This window comes from Chanodichthys erythropterus, chromosome 3 (assembly GCF_024489055.1).
Source record: "Chanodichthys erythropterus isolate Z2021 chromosome 3, ASM2448905v1, whole genome shotgun sequence".
NCBI classification, from domain to species: Eukaryota; Metazoa; Chordata; class Actinopteri; order Cypriniformes; family Xenocyprididae; genus Chanodichthys; species Chanodichthys erythropterus.
Window position 1 is genome coordinate 60251229 of NC_090223.1, and position 16746 is coordinate 60267974.

At 40.0% G+C, this 16746-nt stretch overlaps 1 pseudogene; it reads left to right on the top strand.

Moving 5' to 3' along the window:
- LOC137005151 (uncharacterized) overlaps nt 1–16746 on the top strand; it is a 1346463-nt pseudogene that overhangs the window by 464816 nt on the left and 864901 nt on the right.

Consider the following 16746-nt stretch of genomic DNA (forward strand, 5'->3'; position numbering starts at 1 on the left):
CATCAGTCCTGAAGAGACACCTGAGAGTTCATACAAAGTAGAAGCCACATTCATGTTCTGTGTGTGGAAAGAATTTTTCACTGTTTTATAGTTTACATGCACATGAAAATACACACTGGTGTGAGAGAGTACATGTGCTTTGAGTGTGAGAAGACTTTTACTACAGCAAACCATTTAAAAGTGCACCAGAGAATTCACACTGGAGAAAAACCTTACAAGTGTTCACACTGTGACAGGAGATTCAGTGATTCATCATCTCTGAAAGAACATGAAAGGATCCACACTGGAGAAAAACCTTACAAGTGTTCACAGTGTGACAAGAGATTTAGGCGGTCATCATCTCTGAAAACACATGAGATGATACACATCAGAGAGAATCTGCACACGTGTGATCAGTGTTGAAAGAGTTTCTCTATTAAAAGTCACCTGAAGATACACATGAAGATCCATGCAGTGGAGAAACCACATCACCACAGTCTGAAATGAAGTAGTTCATTTTTATGTGCTGAACAAAAAAATCTCTTCTGTGTAAGTTAGATTTACTCTCTGAACAGTGGCAGCCTGCAGCTGAATTTTTGTGATCACTGAAGCCCCAGGTATACTTCGGCCGTCCTCGTTTGTGAATTTGACATTCACAATTTTCGTCATGTGGCAGGCTCGTGGCCAGCCGCACACCCCGGCCGCAGGCAACCCAAATTTCGAGACTGCGCAGATGGTGCACATGCACAAGCAAGACGGAAGAGTCCACTAGGTGGCAATACACACAGTACTGAGCACAATGTGCAGTCATCAAAGAAGAGTGTAAATAGCGATTCAAAAACAAGACGAATAAACTCAGATGCATGCTTTCCCCATCATTTTTTAATTCCTGTTCTCTTGGTGTATCTTCTGAACTATGTTGCAATGGTGGATGCACTATTTTTCTTCGATCCTGCCCAGCGATTGTCCCATTGACGACATGATGTCTGGTAATACTATAGAAAATGTTTTATTGTGCATGTGTCAAACTCAGTGATCCACGTGCATCCGTGGTTTAGTATACTTTGAAAGATTCACGGACACGACTGCACACAAGGGTATACCCGGGGCTTGATGGGGCGCTGTCTTTCCATGCTCACGGGCAAAGAATTATCTTTGAAAGGCTTGCACACTCAACTGTGCGTGAGATGGAGCAGAACGTGGGAAATGACATATACCCGGGCCTTAACCACTCCTAATTGTAGTGGACTGGAGCTGACGGCTCACTTTGGGAAAAATCCCCCCCTGTAATATATAACGATTATTAATAAATTTATGGGTGAAATATGAATACAATAATTCATAAGGTTTTATGAATTATTATGCGCATATTGACCCAAGGGGGAATTAAACATATATTGTGAATCAATTACAACGAATTATAATTAATTACATATATGATTAGTTCAGGTTCAATAATTATTTAGAGAAACTACCAGCTTGTCCAGCAAACCATTGCTTCTCATAGAATATTATGAACGGAGTTATTCTCTGGCCATGAGAATAAATTCCTATTATAGCATCAAAGCATAAAACAATTGAAAAATGTTAAAGTGACTTGGTCTTCAGTTGAAAGAACAAACAGAACAATCAAGCGTGAATAACGTTTTTAATATATACGTCTAAATATATATACAAGAATATACACACATATGTACAATAGTGGAAGTAGAGAAGGAAAGAGAGAAGGCAAGTAGCAAAACTTACTAAACAGTCCTTGAAGCCAGCATGGAAATCAGTTTCATCATCTAAGATTGAGAAACGGCAGTATACTTGCATTGGTTTAGCAGTTTAGCATTGGTGCAGTTCGTTGGCTTCTTCCATTCCGGGGGAAGGTTTGAACTGAGGACTTGAAAGTTTTGCTGGAAGGTGGTGGTCCCGAAGATGAGCGTGATGGCAGCGCGGTCGCCGTGACGTCTGGGAAAGACATGCGTGAGTGGGCAAAGGATGATTCAGGGCCGTCGGGAGAACACACGGAAGAATCCTGGTGTTCCTTTTTATGACAGATAGGCCGACACACCTCCTTGAGGTGGAATAGCCAATGACATTGATGCAAAGTTGGCGGGCAAGCTCTTTCTTTGTTTGGTCTCCTAGCTGAATTTGCATACTTTATGACTATCAGATCGGATTTTCGAGATGGCGTACTTTCTTCACAATATCATTAAACACATAGAAAAATGCAGGGCTGGATGCTAAAAGCGTTCTTAACATTCCAAAGTTTATTGATTATCCTGATACGTGTGCATATGCTACAGGCCTGATCAAGGTTTATTAGATTATGTTACTCCTAGATGACCAATAGCTTTGCTATTGCCTGATTCATGATAATAATCTGTACAATATTGTGACCTGAGCACATATCGTTTGCTAAGCTAACATCGGTCTCGGCCCTATTTTCCACTGCTTCTCATCACACAACAGCTCAATGTGTCTCTTTTGACCATTATTCTGTCTAATCCTGGCCTATCCCTGCTCTCTTGGACCCATAGCAGGCTAATTGTATGGCTGTGGTTTGTGATACGAGTATAAATAAACATTTACAATTTCCTCAGCGTCCGAATTGTGATTGCGATCCATTGTTTTCCTATTGTTTATATTGATCGCGCTCCCTTGAGTAACGTCACTTCTGATTTGGCATTTTTCAGATGCAGAAGTAAAATTCTCTCACAAAAAAACGACTCCAGAAGCCTCTGTAGCGTATTTATACGTGTTTTTTCAAGAAAATCTATTTTATACATGAATCACTGAAGCTCTCACCTGCAATATGCCCTTTAAGTGCAGCAGAAATATTTTTGTAACCTTGGCCAGATCTGTGCCATGCCACAATTCTGTCTCTGAGCTCTTCAGGCAGTTCCTTTGACCTCATGATTCTCATTTGCTCTGACATGCACTGTGAGCTATAAGGTCTTATATAGACAGGTGTGTGGCTTTCCTAATCAAGTCCAATCAGTATAATCAAACACAGCTGGACTCAAATGAAGGTGTAGAACCATCTCAAGGATGACCAGAAGAAATGGACAGCACCTGAGTTAAATATAGGAGTGTCACAGAAAATGGTCTGAATACTTAGGACCATGTGATATTTCAGTTCTTCTTTTTTAATCAATCTACAAAAATGTCAACAATTCTGTGTTTTTCTGTCAATATGGGGTGCTGTGTGTACATTAATGAGGAAAAAAAATGAACTTAAAGGATTTTAGCAAATGTCTGCAATATAAAAAAAGAGTGAAAAATTTAAGGGGGTCTGAATACTTTCCGTACCCACGGTATATAAAATAAAATATATAAAATATCTGGATTATACAGGCCACCAGCAGCTAGGAATTAAGTCCTACCATGATGTACAGGGTACTACAGACCATATTTTATTCCTTTAGCCCTTAGTTTCCTGTGGAATATCAAGCAGTTTGCATTGGGAAGATACCTCTGCTGGAAAGTCCGGAAAGATACTGATATGACTCCCATCAAAAGAGAGTGGAATTTGGTTACGGGCAAGCCACAGTATCTGTCTTAACAGTATCATGATGTATCCTGGCAATTTTAACTCGCGGTCCGTTGTTCACGATGCTTCCAATGCGGTGAGCTCTGTCAACCTTTGTCACATGGAAAATGAGCTTCTCCCAATAGTGAAGGCAATAGGCCAGAGACAAATTGTGTGGGGTTGCCTTTCTTGATGTTCTCAGAAAAACCAGCTATCTTGATAATTTGTCAATGATATCTGGCCTCTAAATCCGTTACCTTGGACTTCAGAGGCACATTCTTTTTTGATAAACATGCTAGAGTGCCTTCCACCATGTCTGCTGACAAGGACGAGCCTTTTTTGACAGTCTTTTAAGATTTATTCATCATCAGCATGTTAATTATGTTGAGTGATCAAATTTAGCAAGAGCAACGAAGTTTTAAATGATTCATTTCAACAAGTGTGACGGAGCTAATTGAAAACACATCCTACTCCATGTGCTGCTCTCTAGCGCTCTTTGGTATCGGGGGTATTTTTACGAGTATGTGTACAAGTATATGAGCTTGGTATCGGCCCAATACTGATACTGGTATTGGTGCATCCCTACTGAAAACCCCTGATTTAGATCATGTTGAGGTTTTATGTGTAATCATGGGAGTTGATTAATGTTTATGTTATTGTTTATGGTCATGATGCCACCAGCTGGCAGCAATAAGTGTGGCACATATTCAAGCATTTAAAAAAGTCCATTTAAAAACTGACAACTGACTACAGGTCGGTTCCATAGCAGATTTCAAGCAATTAAGAGCTTATAGAGTTACATGTAATGTACTGGTGTATTGAGTATAATATCTATAGACGGGATGGGCTGGTTCTGGAGGGACACTATTCTGAAGAGTTTAGCTCCATCCTGGATCAAATACACCTGCAAAATTTAACCCAACCCCAATATTTAACCCTTATTCTTGAGTACTGCTTGAAAATTACAGGCACATGTATTTAAATAGAGATAAAACTTATATCACCATCCCTGATCCATAGGGTAGGGTATAGATCAGGGGTGTCCAACCCTGCTCTTGGAGAGTTACCGTCTTGCAGACTTCAGTACCAGCCCTGCTCCAACACACCTGCTGTAATTATCAAGGAACCCTGAAAATCCTGATTAGCTGGTTCAGGTGTGTTTGATTGGAGTTGGAAAAATCTGCAGGATGGTAGCTCTCCAGGAGTAGGGTTGGACACCCCTGCTATAGATCATACATGTTGTTGGTTTTGATGCTTTAAATGTCTAAATTGTTTTGTCTATTTTCGTTCTAGATCGAAAAGCACTGAGAGAGGCTAGTCATGAACTTAATGAAAGGGAAGAAGATAAAGAACATAATGATAAACATGATTTCATGACTGGGGAAAGGTCGACGCTGGCTAAAAAGACTTCCTCACGAAAAAGAGTTCAAAAGACAGAAACTAAAAGATATTTCACCTGCCAACAGTGTGGAAAGAGTTTTGATCAACATAGAAACCTTCAAGTCCACATGAGAATTCACACTGGAGAGAAACTTTTTTCTTGCCGGCAATGTGGAAAGAGTTTCAATCAAAAAGGAAACCTTTGAGAACTCACACTGCAGAAAAACCTTACACCTGCCAACTGTGTGGAAAGAGTTTAATTCAAAAAGTAACCCTTATAACCCACATGAGAATTCACACTGTAGAGACCCCATTCGCCTGCGTACAGTGTGGAAAGAGTTTCAGTGAAAAAGGAAAACTTGAAATCCACTTGAGAATTCACAATGAAGAAAAAAAGCCTTACACCTGTCAAGAGTGTGGAAAGAGTTTCACACAAAAAGGAAGCCTTATAGTCCACATGAGGATTCACACTGGAGAAAAAGCCTCATACCTGTCAAGAGTGTGGAAAGTGTTTCCGTTATAAAGGAAACCTTAAAGTCCACATGATAACTCACACTGGAGAGAATCCATTCACCTGCCAACAGTGTGGAAAGAGTTTCAGTGAAAAAGGAAAACTTGAAATCCACACAAGATCTCACACTGGAGAAAAGCCTTACACCTGCCAACAATGTGGAAAGAGTTTCAGAGAGAAAGGAAACCTTACAGCACACATGATAACTCACACTGGAGAGAGTCCATTCACCTGCCAACAGTGTGGAAAGAGATTCAGTCAAAAAGGAATACTTGAAATCCACACAAGATCTCACACTGGAGAAAAGCCTTACACCTGCCAACAATGGGGACAGAGTTTCAGAGAGAAAGGAAACCTTACAGCACACATGAGAATTCACACTGGAGAAAAGCGTCATACATGTCAAGAGTGTGGAAAGAGTTTCAGACAAAAAGAAAAACTTGAAATCCACATTAGAATTCACACTGGAGAAAAGCCTTACACCTATACATTGAAAGTCAGGAAATGTTATATTTTTCATGGAATATATATAATATATATATATGTCACAAATGTATATAAGTCATGGAACATAGAATAAGGTCTCTTAAGGATGGATGTGTTTTGCTTTTTGATGAAAGCTTGAATCGGAAGACCCAAACAAAGCAAATGGGCATTCATTTAAGATTTTAGGACAATGATGCTGTCGTTACACGCTACTTCACTTCTTGATTCATGGGTCGCAGAAGAGGATATGGTGGAGGTCTTCCACAAGTCAACAGAGGGGTTGAATTACAAAGGTCTTGTACAGCTTTCAATGGATGGAACTAATGTTAATTTTAAATTCCAAGACCTTACACAAACTGAACTTGGACAAGAACTGTGTTACTAATTGTGGGTAGCTGTGGCCTACATATTTTGCATGGGGTATTTGAAAAGGGTGCAGATGCCTCAAACTGGAATGTAGACCAGTTCTTAAGTAATGCTTATTGGCTACTGAAAGATTCCCCTGCCTGAAGAGAGGATTATGCTAAAGCTGTTGCACAAACATCTCCTCTTATGCCACTCAAATTCTGTAAAACAAGATGGGTAGAGAATGTCCCAGTTACAGAGGGAATGATCAATATATTTACGAACTTGAAGAAATATGTGGATGCAGTAGAGGCAGGCAAATTCCCTAACCCTGGAACTAAATCCTATACTACTGTCAAAGAAAGGTGCAGCCTTTGCAGGCAACAGTGGGTCTCTGCACTTTTTTTCTTTAACCTATATCAAACAGACCGGCCTATGATTCCTTTTCTGGCTGCTGATCTTTCTAATGTCATCAGGTCAATTATGGATCATTTTATCAAGCCTGATATGATTGCTAATGCAAACACAGTATTAAAAATGATGTCAATTGATGTCACAGACATTGCGTTCTCTGCTGACAGAATGCTGAAGGGACTGGTGTCATCACAGAAGATCAGTGAGAAGAGAGTGTTGGAGTTCAGGATGGATTGCAGAAAGTGCTTACTGACACTTGAAGGGAAATTACAAGAAAAATCTCCACTTGTGTGCAGCATGGATTGCCTAGATCCAGGGAGGATGGCAAGCAATAAAGGTTCATCATGCATCAACAAGTTGAAAAACATCCTCAAACTGCTCACTGAGACCAACCGAGTAGATGAAAATGAGTGCAATGATATTCTCAAACAGTACAGGAAGTTCATCAATAAGACTGCAGAAGAGAAGGGCAGATTTCACTGACTTCAATCCTGTCACAGGTCAGGTAAATACCCTATTCTATAAAAAGGCAAGAGAAAAGGTGTATGAAACACTGGAATGTTGTGGCACTCCTCCTAATGCTCTTGCATGGAAAAACAACCGTGGAGCGAGGTTTTTCAGTCAAACAAATCGAGGTTGAAAACATGAGGGAAAGTGTGAATCATTTGAGGTCAGTAGGGGGAATTGATAACTTTGTGGTAAATAAGGCCTTCAGTCTGCATTCTTGTCAAGACAGTGATACATCTTTCATCTCAAGAACAGAAAAGGCTTAAAGGAGCAGAAAAACTAAACATGAAAAGGAAAATTCTCTGATGAGATTGAGTTGAAGAAAAAGAAAAAAAAAATGCCTCAGCTATGGAGCAATCTGCTGATGACCTTGCATTAAAGGCAGAAAGTGTAGGCAATCTTACATTGATTGCTCAGTCAAACAGTCTAACACGGTCTGCAAAAACTAAATGTGAAGAATGAACTTGAACACAAACAGAAAATTCTTGTGTTTAACCCCTGAAAACAATTAATTTCTGTAGAAATAGTTCGGAAAAATATCAGTCCATTTAACAAATAAAAAAAAAAGTAGCGTGAATGTGTTTAAGTTAGTTTTGTAATAAAACAACTGTGAATAAGTAAATAAAGTTTGAAAAATTATGTTTGCGTCCGTTTTTTGTCTGCTCAGTGCTCCGTTCATTATAGGTCATGGAAATTCAGCTTTTTAGTTTGTGAAAGTCAAGGAAAAGTCAGGGAATTTGACATTTGGCTTAGAATGGGAACCCTGTTTACATAAATATAAAGTAATGAACTTAATAAAACATTTAAACGTGACATCTATGAAATATAGTGTATACAAAGAATCACAATGCTGACAAGCCATGCTCAGTAACAACTTTTGGATTTAAAATAAAAATAAGTAAATGTTGTTTGTGTTTGCACTGCAAACCTGGCATCTGTGAAAGCACAATAGCACGTGCTGCTCCTGCATCATACTGCAAAGGCATGATGATGGTGCATCTCCGCTCTCCTCCGCTGGCCTTCCTGCATTGTTAACCAACGTTTCATTTTGACAAAAATAATATCCAAAGCTTAAAACCTAAAGAATTACCTATGTGCAGACGCATTGCAATAGGGCAGGCAATTGCCTGGGAGCCCACATTTTGAGGGACCAACCCCAAGGGCTGATCTTTTAAACAGTAAGAAATGTTAATATAAACATCCAGCAACATCTCTGCATCCTCCGTACTTGCAGCTGTCCTCTCACGTTACACTGGTTATGTTTCTGTCACCTCGCCTCAGCCGCCTTTTTCAAACTGGCATAGAGCCAGTAGAAAATGCATGATTTGATTTAACATGAAGATGATTATCTATCTGGCATAGCCGCTTGCTCTAACATTAACTTAGATAATGTTCGCTATTAGGCGCATATTCAAGGGCAAATTCCAAACGGCATTTTTAAGCCATTTAAGGGCACTTTGAGAAAAGGACGCCATTAGTGTTTCAAACGAAAGTGAACAACTGAATCCCTTTACTAATGGCCTATTAGTGAAGGGTACATGCAATGGACACTGAGAGGAAGTAGTCTTATCATTTATGGTCATGTGACCCAGCGAATACTAGTGATTCATTTTTACACTTAGATGACGGGAGAGTTGGGGTGTGACAGTATGGGATTTTTTTCAGACTGGTTGTATTTTTGAAAGCCTCTGACAACAACAGGGCTGGCACAGTGTTTGACCAGTTTGTTCAAGCCACAGCTAGGTATGGGGTTCCATCTCGAGTTAGATGTGACCACGGAGGAGAAAACAATACAGTTTGTTTGTTTATGAACATCTATCGTGGATCTGAGAGAGGAAGTGCCATCCGTGGTAGAAGGAGATCTTTGGTGGGGCATGACTAATGTGTACCTACAGCTTTTCTCCTTTCTCGAGAGTGATGGAGTCATTAAGTGTTCATCGTCTTTATGTGTCGAGACACTTATCTTGGATCATTAGTCAAGTGTGACAGTCACTGATTCATCATGAGCTCAAAGCATTATGGGTAGAATCTCTCTACAGTCTGATTCATTATGAGCTCAAAGCATTATGGGTAGAGTCTCTCATCAGTCTGATTCATCAACACAGTTTCACTGATGATTTATAATCAACTTTAAACCCAGGATAGAGGGGTTGAGTGAATGTGGTCTGGACTGTGTGGACGAGGATCATTGTGTCTCCAGAGACGCTGTAGAAGGACAGAGTTTCTGCACTGTGATCCACATACACTCCTACTCTATAGTGATTCTCCTCATTCACTGTTCTGCTGATGATGGGCTTTACAGGGAGTTCAGTCTGTTTTTTATTGTGTTTGAATGTGTAACTGAAGGGAGAGCAGTCCAAACTCCAGGACTGATCATTATATCCAAACACACACTCATTACCCCGTCCCTTCCTCCTGATGCTCTTATATGACACTGATATAAACACAAGTCCACTCCACTCAATCTCCCAGTAACAGCGTCGATCACTCACACTCTCTCTACACAACACCTGACGATCATCATCAAATCTGTCTGGATGATCAGGATATGGCTGATCTGTGTAAGTGTTAGTAATCACTGTGTTCCTCTCAGACAGAAGGAGGCGTTTATTCACTGTGTTCAGATCCAGAGTGATCCGATGGGAATCTGATGGAGATAAAACACATCAGTGTATCATTTATTACAGAAACGTTCTATCTTCAGTTCAGATCTGAGCAGTTAATTTAGGATTTTTCACAAATTTGTATTACAGAGGCAAATCTGAACTTTATTCAGGATTCTTCTCCTATCTTACAGAATCTCATCTGTAGTTCTTAGGAAATCTTGAGGTCTGTTGCCAAGCAACCAATAATAATAATAATTCATTTAAGAAATGTCATTCTGTAATAGAGTTTGTGCTAAATGAGGTTCTGACTGAAATCACCACGGTTATCAAACAGATAAGATAGGGGTGTGTGTATGTGTGTGTTTGTGTAGACGTACATTTCCGTACTCCTGGTGTAATCCTGATCTCTCCTCCATGATCCACACTGGAAAACACACACAGACACAATCAATCATAGTCGTAATGATTTTTATACTGTACAAACTGTATATTCTCTCCTCTTACACTAACTCTACCATAAATCTACCATCACAGGAAATTTTCTGCTGTTTTACATTTTCAATAAACATGATTCTGTGTGATTTATAAAATGGTTTCCTCATGGAAACCATAAAATGTCCCACAATGATTTCAGATATTTCCATCTTTTTGGGCACATGTTAATCCACAGATACACAGCAGTGCAGTGACTGTAGGCCATTCATCTAATTATTGATTACAGTTTCTAATGACATCTGAAAGGAGTGATTGGTTGTCAGTTTGTGTGTACATGTGAATTTTTACAAGCTTTTTCCACTTTTGTTGTCTGTTAACAGCACAGCACAGTTAAACACTGAATTAAGATCAGATGCTCGAGGTCCAGGGTTAATCAAACTTTCACATGTATAAAGTCAGATTTCTGTGACAATGACAGTAAAATGTAAACAATAAGGTGTCCATAACAAATATGTCATTCATTCAACAGCCCATCTCACACTCAATTCTTCTGACTGAATGTTTTTTCAGGTTAAGACATACTCCTTTTAACCGATACTCTTTTTAATAGACTATAGCATTTAAAGGGGATAAGTTTGAAACTTTGTTTTTTTGTCATCATATTGAAGTCTCCTGTGATTCGCTGTGCAAAGACATATGGAAGCAGATTTATGCCACAGTTGAGTAAACATTTAATTCTGTAAGTCATAGTAATGAGAAACTTTATCATAATTAGAAAGTCTTAGTATCTCATAATAATGACGTTTGTGTTCTCGCATTATACAGCTTTGACCAGCGGATCGCTAGCGTGCCACGCACTTCTGCTCCACTGCTCTGCACATGCGTAGAAGTTTCTCATTATTATGAGAAAGTTTCTCAAAATTATATTTTTTACTCAACTGTGGCAGAAACAGGCTTCTGACACGTACCTGGCTGTTTGATTTTTTTTTAGCCCATGAACTAAAAGCCTTTCCATTCTCACCCATTTCGCTAAGCCAAGCCCATGCCTGTTTATCTGATACATCAGAGACTTCCTGCAACTGTGTCCATATTAGCTGAAATAAAGTTCTGTCCCAAGCGGCAACCTCCCCCAGTTTCTCTTAAAGCCAATACGGAAGTGACTTAAACAGCGATTCATCGATGGGCCACTAGAGACAGGCACCAAAAGAGAGCAGAATCTCATTGGCTACGTTTACAGGCACCAGTTTTTATGTTTACATGCATCATTAAGTTCCCAACTGAAGCTGCAAATTTTTAGTTTGAGTGCACACAAGCACGTCTGCTTCATAATACAACATTAAAGCTTCCTTTTAGTGAGCAAACGTGTCACCCTCGCCTTGTGATGGCATGGAATTCCAATGGGAATCGGATATGCGTGTTTAGACGTAAGTCACATGTCCAGATATCAGATATGTATCGGATTTAAAACCACATTTGGAAGTGGCTCAGATTGGATGCAAAAAAAACAGATCTTGTGTGGATTTTTGTGTTTACACGTGTGCAACTAATTATATGGTTCTGGTTCTACCTCAAAACGTAGCCTGTCATGCACTTCTCTCATACTAAGTGGGAATGGAAAACCCGGAGTGGACCGGGAGTGGAGTGATTACAGAATGCTTACAGTGGAGAGAGTAATGTGATATTTCAGTTTTTCTTTTTTAATAAATCTGCAAAAATGTCAACAATTATGTGTTTTTCTGTCAATATGGGGTGCTGTGTTTACATTAATGAGGAAAAAAATGAACTTAATGATTTTAGCAAATGGCTGCAATATAACAAATAGTGAAAAATTGAATGGGGTCTGAATACTTTCCGTACCCACTGTAAATGTGATAACTCTTGAATGACTGACTGAAAGCATGCCTTATTTGGAATGGATTTGGTTCTTTTCCTCTTTCCTATATCCTGACTTGAATGAAATCTGTTGTAGCAAATTAGCTCAAAATAAATATGAATAATTAATCATAACTAGTTATAATTAATTATTAATATTTTAATCAGTTAATAAAATTAACTTAATGTAATAAAATTAATATTACAATCAATTAACCTGTTGTTCAATGAACACACAGTGTTAATTGTTTATTAACTAAGAAATGTTCATTTCCAGGTTATGGGAAATAATCTTATTCTACTAAAAGCCTGTAGTCAGGACCGACATGAATAGGGACTCCCGTATATGAGCGCAAAACACGGACAACCTTACGTGTGACATGAACAAGACTTTATTAACTAGACTAAACACTTAAACTACTCTAACATTCACACACATACATGCATACAGTTTACCAAGAGAGAGAGAGCTAAAGCAGAGTACAGGAAGCAAGAGGTTACAGCATTGTTGGACATTCAGCAGATCAACAGCCTTGAGCAAACCATCAGTTTTAATTTTAACCGGCCCTTCTTTAAAAGGGGTAAGGATACTCAATGTATCCGATAATGAGACTAAGTTTGATACTTGCATGTCTCTCCAAGTTGAATTAAAGTGTCCTGATGCAATTTGTGGAGGGTCCCGTTGAATCTTTGCTTATATTGTCTTGATGAAAGAGAACCAGTTGGATTCAGAGGATCTTTGGTGAATGGAAGGTCTAGGCCGAGGCCTGGCACAAGCTTGGGGTTCCTTAGAAGCTTCTAGCTTCTTAAAGCATCATCTTGACGTCAGCATTTGTCAGTAAAAGAAAAGAAGAAGAGAGAGGAAGAGCAGGAAGCGAGAGGTTTTATCTTGTGATCCATGAATATAAGGGGTGGAGACATCACACCCTCTTAAGGTGTCTGAGCCAATAAGGAGTTGCCCCCTCGGAGGGAAGTTTTACGAGTCTTTGTTCTGTAGCAAGATATTAGCATAAGACACTGGATTGGATGTTTGAGAGAAGAACCCTCTAGATTATTATAATACTAATGTGTCACAGAGTTAGTAACATGTAACATAAATTACCAAATAGGAAATGAAAGTTGGAGTCCGTAGATACCAAGCATGCTGCCAATGTGATCTCAGTTAACTATACATTTGCAACTATGGAACATTAATACCAAAATAGTTCAAAAGAGAGAATTAATACATAGAATAAAGCCTATAAAAGGAAAGTCATGAGATGGGAAACTTGGATACATGTTTATACATTTCCCAAGTGGTTATATAGAGAATACGTAGGATTAAGAGAGTTTATTTGTCCTTCTCAGGAAGGATGAGTCACTAGTCTCTACAGCATTCTTATGGATCATAAAAGTACCATATAACTGTAACAGGACACCTAGTTGTGCCTGTGTGCTAGCTACACTTGGGATGTTGGTTGCAGTTTTAGGGGGATGAGTTCAGAGAACTTTGATAGTGAGAGTGAGTTTATGGGTAATTCATTGAATACCATGAATAATTGTGTGGCTGATTGGTCCAGACGCTACACTGTTTAAAATGTTCCATTTAATAGAATGTTTTATGGAATGAATGAATTATGGATAAAATGGCACTCTCTGCTAAAGCAGAGATGGGAAGTAACACCTATTTATGATTGGGGGCAGAAAAAAGCCCTTTTGAAACAGGACAATATCTGATTGGCCAAAAACTCCTTTCAGAGGTGTGACAAACACAAGTTTAAATAGTCATATTGCAAGATAGTGAGTCAAGACAAGTACCAAGAACCAAGGAATAACAAGAAGAACAGACAAGCAGCTCATTCAAGCCATCCAACTTTCACTCACTTTTCTTTTCTTTCACTTAACTTTCTTTTCCGTTGAGAGTCTCGTGTTCTAAGTTTTGCCACAAAGTTCGACCAATGACTTTTGCCGCTTCCATTTTAACTCCAGCGACAAAGAGACTTCCTTTAATTTTTCCAGCAAGCTCAAACGTGATTGGGTTCTACCGAACACAAAACAGACCTTTAAGACCTTGCAACAAATCATCGACTTGAAACCCTTCTCTCCACGCCGACGAGGGATATTCACATTTAAAGTCGACTCGAGCAAGTATCTCCAGATTAAAACTGAACTGGTACATTTAAATTAATGATTCATGGTTCATTCGGGTCAGATTTTCTGAAGTGCATAATTTTGCTAGGAATTCATCATATCTCTCCTAAAACTCTTTCTCTCTTATTTCCTTTATTACTGCAACGCGTATTAATGAATGTGTGTATGTATGTGTGTGTCCGTGTTAGATTAGTTAGTGTTAGAATAAATAAAGTCTTTCATAGATTTTAAAAGAAAGTGTCTTGTATTATGTGCTTCTAAAATTGAATATCTTAAACTGTCGATCTTAAAGTTACCTTTCTCTAATCAGTGTTTTCACGATTGTTGGATATTCATATCCGTTACAAGAGCTTATTACGGCTCTAGCAAATGAACGCTGGATAACTCAGTTGCTCGGTCATAAGCTATACAACTCTTTATAACTTCCTATAAATATTTCACTTGAGCTAATTTTACTTCCTAGGGTGAGTTCCCTACAATAACTACACCCACAAAAATATGTACAAAACAAATTAAAAGATTAAATCTAAGTCTGTTACATTTTGTAAACAGGGTGTTTTTATCACACAAACAATGCGCCCATGTTAGAATAGTACTGAGCTCCTTTCAGAGTCTGTTCCCACCACGAATGTAAAGCAAAACGTGATTGGTTGTAGCAAGAGTGTGCTGCGATTGGTCAGCGCAACGTGGCCATTATCTGATTGGCTTGAGTAGTCGGTGGGTGGAGTCGACCCATTTGTGGATCTAGGGGTGCTTCTCAATATCCCTCCTCGTATCCTCGCTCCTACGTCCTCCATCCTATGACCCGGAAAACGATCAAGCTCAGCCATCTTGAAGGATATCTCAATTCTCTATTTGCACCGCGAGGAGGCAAGGATCGAGGAGTGAGGAGGCTTTCTGAGGAGTCATGAGCGAGGATACACTGGTGCATCCTTTGCGGAAGTCTTTCTTGTCAAGAAACCTGACGCACGCATGCATTCTCCTCCCCCTTCATATCTGTCACAATAATTTAAATGTATGCTTTACTTTTACAGTTTAAATAAACTTTATACCTCATATATTTCAACGGGGCATCTTGCTTCATTAATATTTATTATAATTTTTTAAATAACCAAACTTTAACAACATACAGTATGGGTAGATCGCTCGAGTGCAGCTGATGACACTTTGAAGTGACGCTAAAGGGAGCGAGGATATATCATTTCACTTGATTCAATTCCTCCGTCCTCGCATCTTTTCCTTGCATCCTTCCCTCGCATCTTGAAGGGGTGGAGCTAAGACGCGAGGAAAGGAAGCGAGGAAAGGAAACAAGGATGCACAAATAAGAATTGAGAAGCACCCTAGAATGCCAGAATTGTTCCAGAATCCACAAATGCATGAGGTGATTCAACAATGCACAGGAAGAGATTCACAAATGCGCGCAGCGATCCACAAATGCAAAGAAAACAATTCACAAATGTACAGGTGGCGATTCATAAATGTCACGGTTGTGGATCCGCTGTCTCACTCTGTTGTCTGTGTTTACGTTGTGCTGTCACGTTAATTGTTTCATGTGGGCGTCGCCGCTGATTGTCTGATCAGCGGCAGCTGTTTCTAATCTCTGCCAGCCTATTTAATGCCTTGTCTTTCGTTTCATGTTTGTCAGATCGTTGTTGGAGTTCCCTGTTTTGTTCCTCGTTCCTCGTGTGTGCATTCGTTGGAGTTCTTCGTATCAGTGTTCCCGGTCTTGTGTTCCTCGTTGGATGTTCATGACTACAGATCACCTGGACTCCTACACGATCACCTCTCACCCGGACTACAGCTCGATTTTCATCATCTCCACGTCACGACTCATCAAAGTCCCTGTGTCACCGCTCTCCTGCTTGTGTTACATGTTTCTCTGACTTTCTGGAGTGAAGCTCAATAAATGAGATATTACCACTTGCTATTGCATCTATCCTTATTTCCCGTGACAGAACGATCTGACCAACATTATGGATGCAGCAAGTTCCGCAGCATTAACGGAGTTCATCAACCACAGCATTGCGCGGATGGATCAACAGCAGGAGAGCATTTCATCTACCGGTCGCGCCGTACAGGCGTTGGTGACACAGGTGTCCGAGCTCTCCCAACAGCTACAAGAACTGCGTAGTCCCGCTGCGCCACCCACGCCGCCCGTTCCTCCCCCACTACCATCGCTGACGGATCAGCCTGAACCACGTCTACCTACACCACAGACTTATGCCGGTGAGCCAAGTTTCTGTCGAGCTTTTCTGAACAAGTGCTCATTATACTTTTCTCTCCAGCCACGCACCTTTGAAGCAGAGGAGGCCAAGGTGGCGTTTGTGCTGACTCTGCTCACCGGACAGGCGGCATTGTGGGGAACGGCGGTGTGGGAGGGTCGCGATCCATGCTGCTCCTCGTTCCTGGCACTCGCCGCCGAGATGAGAAGAGTATTTGACCGTGCGGTCTCTGGAAGAGATGCAGCCTGCAGATTGACGGCGTTGAAGCAAGGAGATCGCACGGTGGCGGATTATTCAATTGAGTTCCGGACTCTGGCGGCGGAGTGCAAGTGGAACGAG